Raw genomic sequence first — 10,820 nt, 5'->3', positions numbered from 1 at the left:
TGTACCATGTTCAATGTTACATATTTCTTATGGTAGTTATTATATGATCAATGAGATATTAGGAAGTCTTTTTATCAGCAATTTTCACCACGGGAAATGTACTAATTCTGAAAAATTAAAACCTAAAAGCAAAATTGTAACCAAACCTGTAGAAACACTTTATTCAGACCTCATACATTACATAAAATGTATGTAATATATTCCATTCCATGCTAAAGGATTGGAAGAATATTGTTAAAATGTCTATACTACCCAAAGCAATGTACACACTTAATGCAATCCATATCAAAATACCAACAGTATTTTTCACAGCTCTAGAACAAAAAATCCTAAAATGTGTGTGGAACCAGAAAAGACCCTGAAATAGGCAAGCAGTCTTGAAAAAGAAAAGCAAAGCTGGAGGTATCATAATTCCAGACTTCAAGTCATATTACAAAGCTGTAGTGATCAAAAGATTATAGTACTGGCACAAAAACACATATACATCAATGGAACAGAATAGAAAACCCAGAAATAAATCCACAACTGTATGGTCAATTCAACTTTGACAAAGCAAGAAAGAATATAAAATGGTAAAAAGTCCCTTCAACAAACAGTGTTGGGAAAACTGGACAGCAACATGCAAAAAAAAAAAAAATTAAACTGGACCACTTTCTTACACCATACACAAAAATAAATTCCAAATGGGCTAAAGACATAAATGTGAGATGTGAAACCACAAAAATCTAGAGGAAAACACAGGCAGTAACCTCTTAAACATCAGCTATAGCAATTTCTTTCTAGATATGTCTCCTGAGGCAAGGGAAACAAAAGCAAAATTAAACTATTGGAACTTCATCAAAATGAAACACTTTGGCACAGCAAAGGAAACAATCAACAAAACTAAAAGGCAACCTATTGAATGGGGGAAGATACTTGCACATGACATGTCAGATCAAAGGTTAGTATCCAAAATATATAAAGATCTTATAAAATTCAACACCCCAAAAAAGAATAATCCAATTTAAAAATAGGCAGAAGACATGAATAGACATTTTTCCAAAGAATTGCACATGGCTAACAGAACCCATCACTCATCATCAGGGACATACAAATCAAACCAACAATTAGAAAGCACCTCACCCCAGCCAGAATGGCTAAAATTAACAACACAAGAAACAACAGGTGTTGGCAAGAATGTGGAGAAAGGGGAACCCTCTTACACTGTTGGTGGGAATACAAACTGGAGCAGCTACTGTGGAAAACAGTATGCAGTTTTCTCAAAAAGTAAAACAGAACTACCCTATAATCCAGAAATTGCACTACTAGGTATTTACCCAAAGGGTACAAAAATACTGATTCTAAGGGATACATGCATCCCAATGTTTATAGCAGCATTATCCACAATAGCCAAATTATGGAAACAGCCCAAGTGTCCATCAGTTGATGAACAGATAAAGAAGATCCATTGTATATATACAGAACGGAATATTAGCCATACCAAAGAATGAAATCTTGCCATTTACAATGACATGGATGGAGCTACAGAGTATTAAGCTAAGTGAAATAAGCCAGTCAGAGAAAGAAAAATACCATATGATTTCATTCATATGTAGAATTTAAGAAACAAAACAAATCAGCAGAGGGAAAAAAAGACAGGCAAAATAAGAAACAGACTCTTAACTCTAGAGAACAAGCATGGTTACCAGTGGGGAGGAGGGCAGGGGATGGGTTAAACAGGTGATGGGGATTAAGGAGTGTACTTGTGATGAGCACTGGGGGTTGTATTGAAGTGTTGAATCACTATACTGTATACCAGAATCTAACACGACACTTTATGTTAGCTAACTGGAATTTAAAGAAAAAGAAAAAAATTATGCCAGTCTGAAACCATACATCAGCACATCTATCAAAAGAGGAAAGGTGTACAAATTTGTCTCTATAATCAGTTCCAGACAGTAAAAATCAATATAGAGATCATGCTTTTGGATCAAAATTTTAGTAATAACACAAGTCTTCGACTTCCAGGCAAGACGGTGAAGTAGGAGGATTCTAGGCTCACTCTGTCCCATGGATACACCTGGATAACACATACATCAGTGTAAATAATCCAAAAAATGACCCAAAGACTGGCAAAACAGACTCCACAGCTAAATGTAGAGAAGAAGCCACACTGAAGAAAGTAGGAAAGGCAGAGATGTGGTCAAGAGACAAAGTGGCCTGTGGGACTATCCACACGAGGGACACTGCAGGCACAGAGAATGGAGAGGAGCAGACCCCATACCAGAAACCACAGACATGGGAGACCTGCACTGGGAAGATGCATCCCCATAACCTTTGGCTTTGAAAACCAGAGATGCCTAACTGTGACTTCTTACTATCTATGGGGCTTAACATCTGGAACTTTAAAAATCAGTGGGCTTAGGTGTAGGAGAGCCACAGAATGAAAGGAAACTGAGTTGCCACCCTTAAAGAGACAGCACAACAAACAGCCCCTCTGAGATAGAATATACAGGCATCAGTATGAAAAATGCCTAGGCTAGTGGGAGGGAGATGTTTATTAACATAAGAGCATGTGCTGAAGGGGCAGTGATCTTTAGGAGACTTCTCTAAGATAAAAGACCTGGTGGGCACCATTTCCCTCCCTTGCCCTCCAGCAGAGACAGACACCTGTGGGCACAGCTACAGGAACCAGCACAGTGTGAAGACTAGCCACATAGCTTGCTAACGACAAGCCCTGCCCTGTGCTCTTCTGGCCCCTGTGCTCCACCTCCATCCTGGCCTCAACAGGAGTCTTTGCAGGTAACTGCAGATCCTCTACCGAAGCAAGCCTGCATGGACCTTGTTGGCACTGTACACCCTGCCCCCACATTCTCCTGCAGACCTGCCGCCTCTAATGTACGTTGACAGGAGTCCATCCAAAGCGATGTCACGAGTCTGGCATCGTGCAAGCAGAACTGACAAAAGCCAGAACCACTCCACAGTGCTGCTTGCTGTGAAGAGAAGGGATAACAACCACACACCAGTCCGACTGAAAACCCAGCAGTGAGCTGGGGACAGACATCAGGTCTGGCTGCAGGCCCTGCCCACCAATGAAAACTTCTCAGAGGACAACACTGAGAGATCACCCTGCAGTTCTGTGCTACTGCAATTCTGGAAAACACCTGGTCTGACTCAACTCAAGCCCAAGTCAGCCACAGACTGGCCCACTAACAACACAAGGACCAAGCCCTGCCCTCAACAGGCAAAGAGAGCCTTTCAGATGACTGGACAGAAGGCAAACATAGCTCAGCCACAACAGTAAGATTAACACAATACACACAGGAGACACCCCTGAAACGTCAGGTTCTGATGAAAAATGGACTTTGTACTGCAGGACACTACAAGACCTCTTCTTCATAAAGCCATGACTTTCAAGATCAGGAGTCATAGCTAACTTTCCTGACAGAGAGAGTTACATAAAATGAGGAGATTGAGGAATATGTCCCAAATTGACAGCAGGGGAGCTAAACAAATTGGTGATAAGTAATATGCCTGATAGAGAATTTAAAGTAAGGGCCATGAAGTTACTTACTGGACCTGAGAAAAGAATGGAAGATCTCAATGAGATCCTCAACAAAGAGACAGAAAACAATTTAAAATTTCTTAATGTTTATTTATTTTTGAGGGGGTGATGGTGGGGGGGAAGGCAGAGAGAGAGAGGAAGACACAGCATCTGAAACAGCTCCAGGCTCTGAGCTGTCAGTACAGAGCCCGACATGGGACTTGAACCCACCAACCATGAGATCATGACCTGAGCTGAAGTCAGACGCTCAACAGACTGAGCCACCCAGGCGCCCCAGAAAACATTTTTTAAAAATCAGAGATAAAGAACTCAATAACTGAAATTGAAAATACACTAGAGGGAATGAATAGTAGACTAGAGGAAGCAGAAGAACAGATTAGTGACCTGGAGGACAGAGTAATGGAAAGCAATCAAGCTGAACAGGAAAGAAAGAAAAATGTACTAAAAAGTGAAAACAGACTTAGGGAACTTACTGACACCTTCAAAGGTAATAATACTCACATTGTAGGAATCCCAGGAGAGAGAGAGAAAAACCGGTACAAAAATCTATCTAAAGAAATAAAAGCTGAAAACGTCCCGAATCTGGAGAACTGAAAACAGAAATCCAGATCCTGGAGTCGCAGAGCCCCCAACAAAATCAACACAGGGAGGTCAATAACAAGACACATAGTAATTAAAATGGCAAAAAGTACAGGCGCCTGGGTGGTGCAGTTGGTTGAGCGTCTGACTTTGGCTCAGGTCATGATCTTGCGGTTGGTGAGTTGGAGCCCCATGTGTCTGTGCTGACAGCTCAGAGCCTGGAGCCTACTTCGGATTCTGTGTCTCCCTCTATCTTTGCCCCTCCCCCACTCATGCTCTGTCTCTCTCTGTCTCAAAAATAAATAAACATTAAAAAAATTTTTTTTAATGGCAAAAAGTAGTGATAAAGAGAGAATTTTAAAAGTAGCAAGAGAAAAGAAAAAACAGTTACAAAAAAGAGAAACCCCGGGGCGCCTGGGTGGCTCAGTTGGTTAGGCGGCCGACTTCGGCTCAGGTCATGATCTCACGGTCCGTGAGTTCGAGCCCCGTGTTGGGCTCTGTGCTGACAGCTCAGAGCCTGGAGCCTGTTTCAGATTCTGTGTCTCCTTCTCTCTGACCCTCCCCCGTTCATGCTCTGTCTCTCTCTGTCTCAAAAATAAATAAACGTTAAAAAAGAGAAACCCCATAAGGCTATCAGCTGAATTTTCAGCAGAAACTTTGCAGACCAGAATGGAGGGGCATGATACAAAGCGCTGAAAGAAAATCCTATAACCAAGAATACTCTATCCAGCAAGGCTATCAATCAGAATAGAAGAAGAGATAAAGAGTTCCCCAAACAAAAGTTAAAGGAATTCATCACCACAAAACCAGCCCTATAAGAAATATTAAAGGAGACTCTTTGAGGGGAAAGGAAACACCATAAACAGAAGTAAGAAAAGTAAGAAGCACAAAAGCAGTAAAATTAAGTATATCTATAAAAATCAGTCAAGGGATTCACAAAATAAAAGGATGTAAAGAATGTACCATATACCTGAAACATGGGGCAGGTGGGGAGGGTAGGGGAAAAATATAGTGCTTTTAGAATGGGTTCAAACTTACACAACCATCAACTTTATATAGACTGGACATGCATACGATGTAATATACATACCTGATGGTAACCACAAATCAAAAACCAGCAACAGACATGCCAAAAACTAAATAGAAAGAATCCAAATATATCAAAATATTCTAAGACACAATAGAGGAAGGAAAGCTTCTAAATTCATTCTATGAATAAAACATTATCCTGTTACCAAAACCAGATAAAGACACTACAAAAAAAGAGAACTACAGGATAATATCACTGATGAACATAGATGCAAAAGACCTCAACAAAACATTAGCAAACCAAATCCAATGCTACATTTTAAAAAATCATTCACCATAATCAAGTGGGATTTATTCCCGGCATACAAATGTGGTTCAATAATTGTGAATCAATCACCATGATACATCACGTAAATAAGAGAAAGGATAAAAACTCTCATTAAGGTAGGTTTAGAGGGAACATACCTCAATATGATATAGGCCATAAATGGAAAACCCAAATCTAACAGCATACGCAATGGCAAAACACTAAGAGCTTTTCCCCTAAGGTCAGGAATGAGACAAAGATGTCCACTCTCACCACTTTAAAAAATTTTTTTTAATGTTTACTTATTTTTGAGAGAGAGAGAAAGAAAGAGAGAGAGAGAGTGGGGCGGGGCGGGCAGAGAGAGAGGGAGACACTGAATCTGAAACAGGCTCCAGGCTCTGAGCTGTCAGCACAGAGCCCAACATGGGGCTCAAGCCCACAAACCAAGAGATCATGGCCTGAGCTGAAGTCAGATGCTTAACTGACTGTGCCATCCAGGTGCCTATCACCACCTTTATTCAATATAGTACTGGAAGTCCTAGCCAGAGCAATCAGATAAAAAATAAAAATAAAAAATAAATAAAAGTCATCCAAGTAGACAAGGAAGAAGTAAAAGTGTCACTATTTGCTGGTGACATAACAGTATATATAAAAAACCTGAAAGACTTCACCAAAAATCTACTAGAACAGACAAATTAATTCAGTAAAATCGTAGGATACAAAATCAATATACGAAAATCTGTTGTATTTCTATACATTAAAAATGAAGGAGAAAGAAAAACTAAGAAAATAATCTCACTTACAATAGCACCCAAAATAATAAAATACCTAGGAATAAACTTAACAAAGGAGATTAAAGACCTGTACTCTGAAAACGTAAAACATTGATGAAAGAAAGTGAAGATGACACCAAAAAATGGGAAGAAATTCCATGCTCGTCGACTGGAAATGCAAATATTGTTAAAATGTCTATAACACCCAAAGCATTCTACACATTTGATGCAATTCCTATCAAAATACCAACAGCTGGGGCGCCTGGGTGGCTCAGTTGGTTGAGCAACCAACTTCAGCTCAGGTCATGATCTCACAGTTTGTGAGTTCGAGCCCCGCGTCAGGCTCTGTGCTGACAGCTCAGAGCCTGGAGCCTGCTTCGGATTCTGTGTCTCCCCCTCTCTCTGCCCCTCCCCTGCGTATGCTCTGTGTCTCTCTGTCTCTCAATAATAAATAAATGTTAAAAAAAAAATACCAACAGCATTTTTCACAAAACTACAACAAACATCCTAAAATTTGAATAGAACCACAAAAGACCCCGAATAGCCAAAGCAATCTTTTTTTTTTTTTTTCAACGTTTATTTATTTTTGGGACAGAGAGAGACAGAGCATGAACGGGGAGGGGCAGAGAGAAAGGGAGACACAGAATCGGAAACAGACTCCAGGCTCTGAGCCATCAGCCCAGAGCCTGATGCGGGGCTCGAACTCACGGACCGCGAGATCGTGACCTGGCTGAAGTCGGACGCTTAACCGACTGCGCCACCGAGGCGCCCCTAAAGCAATCTTTAAAAAAGAACAAAACTGGGTGTACTACAATCCCAGATTTCAAGATATGCTACAAAGCTGTGGCAATCAGAACGGTATGATACTTGCACAAACACAGGTACATAGATCAATGAAACACAATAGAAAGCCCACAAATAAACCCACAATCATGTGGTCAATTAATCTTCAATAAAGGAGGCAAGAATATGCAATGAGAAAGATAGTCTCTTCAATAAATGGTGCTGGGAAAACTGTACAGCTACATGCAAAAGAATAAACCTGGACCATTTTCTTACACCATGCACATTATTAAAATCAAGATGGAGTAAGGACCTAAATGTGAAACCAAAAACCATAAAAATCCTAGAGGAGAGCACAGGCAGTTATTTCTCTGACATCGACTGAAGCAACATTTTTCTAGATAGGTCTACTGAAGCATGGGAAACAAAAGCAAAAAGAAACCATTGGTATTACATCAAAATTAAAAGCTTCCGGGGCTCCTGGGTGGCTCAGTCAGTTGAACGTTTGACTCTTGATTTCGACTCAGGTCATGATCTCATGGTTCAGTTCATGAGTTCAAGCCCCACATCAGGCTCCCCACAGACAGTATGAAGCCTGCCTGGGATTCTCTCTCTCTCCTTCTCTCTGCCCCTCCCCTGCTCGCACTCTGTCTCTCTCAAAATAAAAAAAGAAAGAAAGGAAAGCTTCCACACAGCAAAGTAAAAAATCAATGAAACTAAAAGGCAACCTACAGAATGGGAGAAGATATCTGAAATGACCTATTAAATGGTTAGTATCCAAAATATATAAAGAAATTATATAACTCAACACCAAAAAAACAAAAAACAAAAAACAAAAAACAAAAAAAACCACACACACACACAAGCCTATTACAAAATGGGGGAAAAATGTGCAAAAGACATGGACAGACATTTCTCCAAAGACATACAAATGGCCAACAGACATTGAAAAGATGATCAGCATCAGTAATCAGAGAAATGCAAATCAAAACGACAATGAGATATCATTTCACCTCTGTCAGAATGGCTAAAATTAAAAACACAAGAAACAACAAGTGTTGGCAAGGATGTGGGGAAAAAGGAACGCTTGGTGCATTGTTGGTGGGAACGCAAACTGGCACAGCTACTGTGGAAAACAGTATGGAGGTTCCTTGAAAATTAGAATTACCCAGAGAAAATGAAAATGCTAATTCAAAAAGATATATTCACGCCTATGTTTGTTGCAGCATTATTTACAATGGCCAAATTATGGAAGCAACCCGGGTGTCTATCCATAGATGAATGGATAAAGAAGATGTGATATATATACAATGGAATATTAAGCATAAAAAAAAGAAGGAAATCTTGCCATTTGCAACATGGGTGGATCTAGAGGGTAAAATGCTAAGCGAAATAAGTCCGTCAGAGAAAGACAAATACCACATTTCACTCATATGTGTAACCTAAGAAACAAACAAAATAAACAAAGTAAATAGACAAACAGAAAAACAGACTCTTTTTTTTTTAATGTTTATTTATTTTTGAGAGAGAGAGAGAGACAGAATGTGAGCAGAGGAGGTACAGAGAGAGAGGGAGACAGAATCCAAAGCAGGCTCCAGGCTCTGAGCTGTCAGCACAGAGCCCAATGTGGGGCCGAACTCACAAACGGTGAGATCATGACCTGAGCCAAAGTCGGACGCCCAACCAACTGAGCCACCTAGGCACCCCCAAAACAGACTCTTAAATATAGATAAGTGATGGTTACTAGAGGGGAGGTGATGGGGGGAAGAGTGATATAGCCGAAGGTGATTAAGAGTATACTTATCATGATGAGCACTGAGTAATGTATAGAATTGCTGGATCAGTATTTTGTACATCTGAAACTAATGTAACAGTGTATGTTAATTATACTGGAAAATGTTTTAAGTCTTCACAACAATAAAATACTAAAATAAAAAAGCCACATGATCTCGTTGCAGAAAAAGCATTTGACAAATTCAATACCCCTTCATGATAAAAGCACTCAGAAAAATAGGAATAGAAGGAAACTACCTCCACATAATAGAAGTCATACATGAAAAACCACAGCAGGGGCGCCTGGGTGGCTCAGTAGGTTGAGCGTCCGACTTCAGCTCAGGTCATGATCTCACAGTCTGTGAGTTCAAGCCCTGCGTCAGGCTCTGTGCTGACAGCTCAGAGCCCAGGGCCTGTTCCAGATTCTGTGTCTCCCTCTCTCTCTGACCCTCCCCCGTTTATGCTCTGTCTCTCTCTGTCTCAAAAATAAATAAACGTTAAAAAAAAATTAAAAAAAAAAAAACCACAGCAAACATAATAAGGGTAAAGGTATGAAAGCTTTTCTTCTTTTCTTTTTTTTAAAGATTGTTTTAAGTTTGTTATTTGAGAGAGACAGAGACAGCGCAAGTGGAGGAGGGGCAGAAAGAGAGGGAGAGAGAATCCCAAGCAGGCTCTGCACTGCCAGCACAGAGCCCGACATGGGACTCAATCTCACAAAACCATGATATCATGACCTGAGCCAAAACCAAGAGTCAGATGCTTAACCAACTGTGCCACCCAGGTGCCCCCTGAACGCTTTTCTTCGAGGATCAGAATGAGGCAAGGGTGCCAACTCTCCTTAGATCTACTCAACATAGTAATGGAGTACATAGTATGTAGTTCCAGGTAGAGAAATTAGACAAGAAAAAGATATAAAAGGCATCCAAATCAGAAAGGAAGAGCAGATATTCTTATACATAAAAAAGTCCTCAAGACTACACACACACACACACACACACACACACACACACACACACACACACGTTGTTAGATCTAATGAATTCAGCATTGTACCAGGATACAAAGACAGCACACAAAAATTGGTTGCCATTTCTATACACAAACACAGATAATCTGAAAAGGAAATTAAAAAAAAAAAAAACACTATTAACAGCATCAAAAGTAATGAAAGTCTTAGGGGCGCCTGGGCGGCTCAGTCAGTTAAATGTCCAACTTCAGCTCAGATCACAATCTTGTAATTCAGGAGTTGGAGCCCTACTTGGGCTCTATACTGACAGCTCAGAGCCTGGATCCTGCTTCTGATTCTGTGTGTGTGTGTGTGTGTGTGTGTGTGTGTGTGTGTGTGTGTGTCTATGCCCCTATCCCCCTCTCAAAAATAAATTTAAAAAATTTTGGGGAGTGAATGGGTGGCTCAGTTGAGTCCGACTTTGGCTCAGGTCACGGTCTTGCAGTTCATGGATTCAAGCCCCACGTCAGCTGTCAGCTGTCTGAGCTGTCAGCTCAGAGCCTGGGGCCCACTTTGGATTCTGTGTCTCCCTCTCTGACCCTCCCCTGCCTTTTTCCTCTACTTGCAGCCCCTGACAATCTCTTTTCTACCTTCTATGAGTTTGGCTTTTTTTCTTTTTCCTAAAGATTCTACATGTAAGTGATACCATGCAACATTTCTCTCTCTCTGTCTGGCTTATTTCACTTAGTATAATGCCCTTGAGGTTTATTCATGTTGTTGCAAATGACAGGATTTCCTTCTTTTATAAGACTGAATAATATTCCATTGCATATATGGCTTTCCCATTTTCTTGTTCTGTTCATCCATTGATCAACACAGGTGGTTTCCATATGTTGGGTATTGTGAATAATGCTGCAATGAACATGGTGATACAAGTATCAGTTCAAGATAATGATTCTGTAACCATTGGAATATATACCCAATAGTGAAATTGCTGGATCATATGGTAGTTCTACTTTTAATTTTTTTAGAAACCTCTGTACTTTTTTTCATAGTGGCTGCACCAGTTTACATTCCCACCAAGAG

The sequence above is a fragment of the Herpailurus yagouaroundi genome, unplaced genomic scaffold (genome assembly GCF_014898765.1).
Source record: "Herpailurus yagouaroundi ecotype Mexico unplaced genomic scaffold, PumYag 199, whole genome shotgun sequence".
NCBI lineage: Eukaryota > Metazoa > Chordata > Mammalia > Carnivora > Felidae > Herpailurus > Herpailurus yagouaroundi.
The sequence above is the reverse complement of the archived record's forward strand: the minus strand, read 5'-3'. Positions refer to the sequence as shown.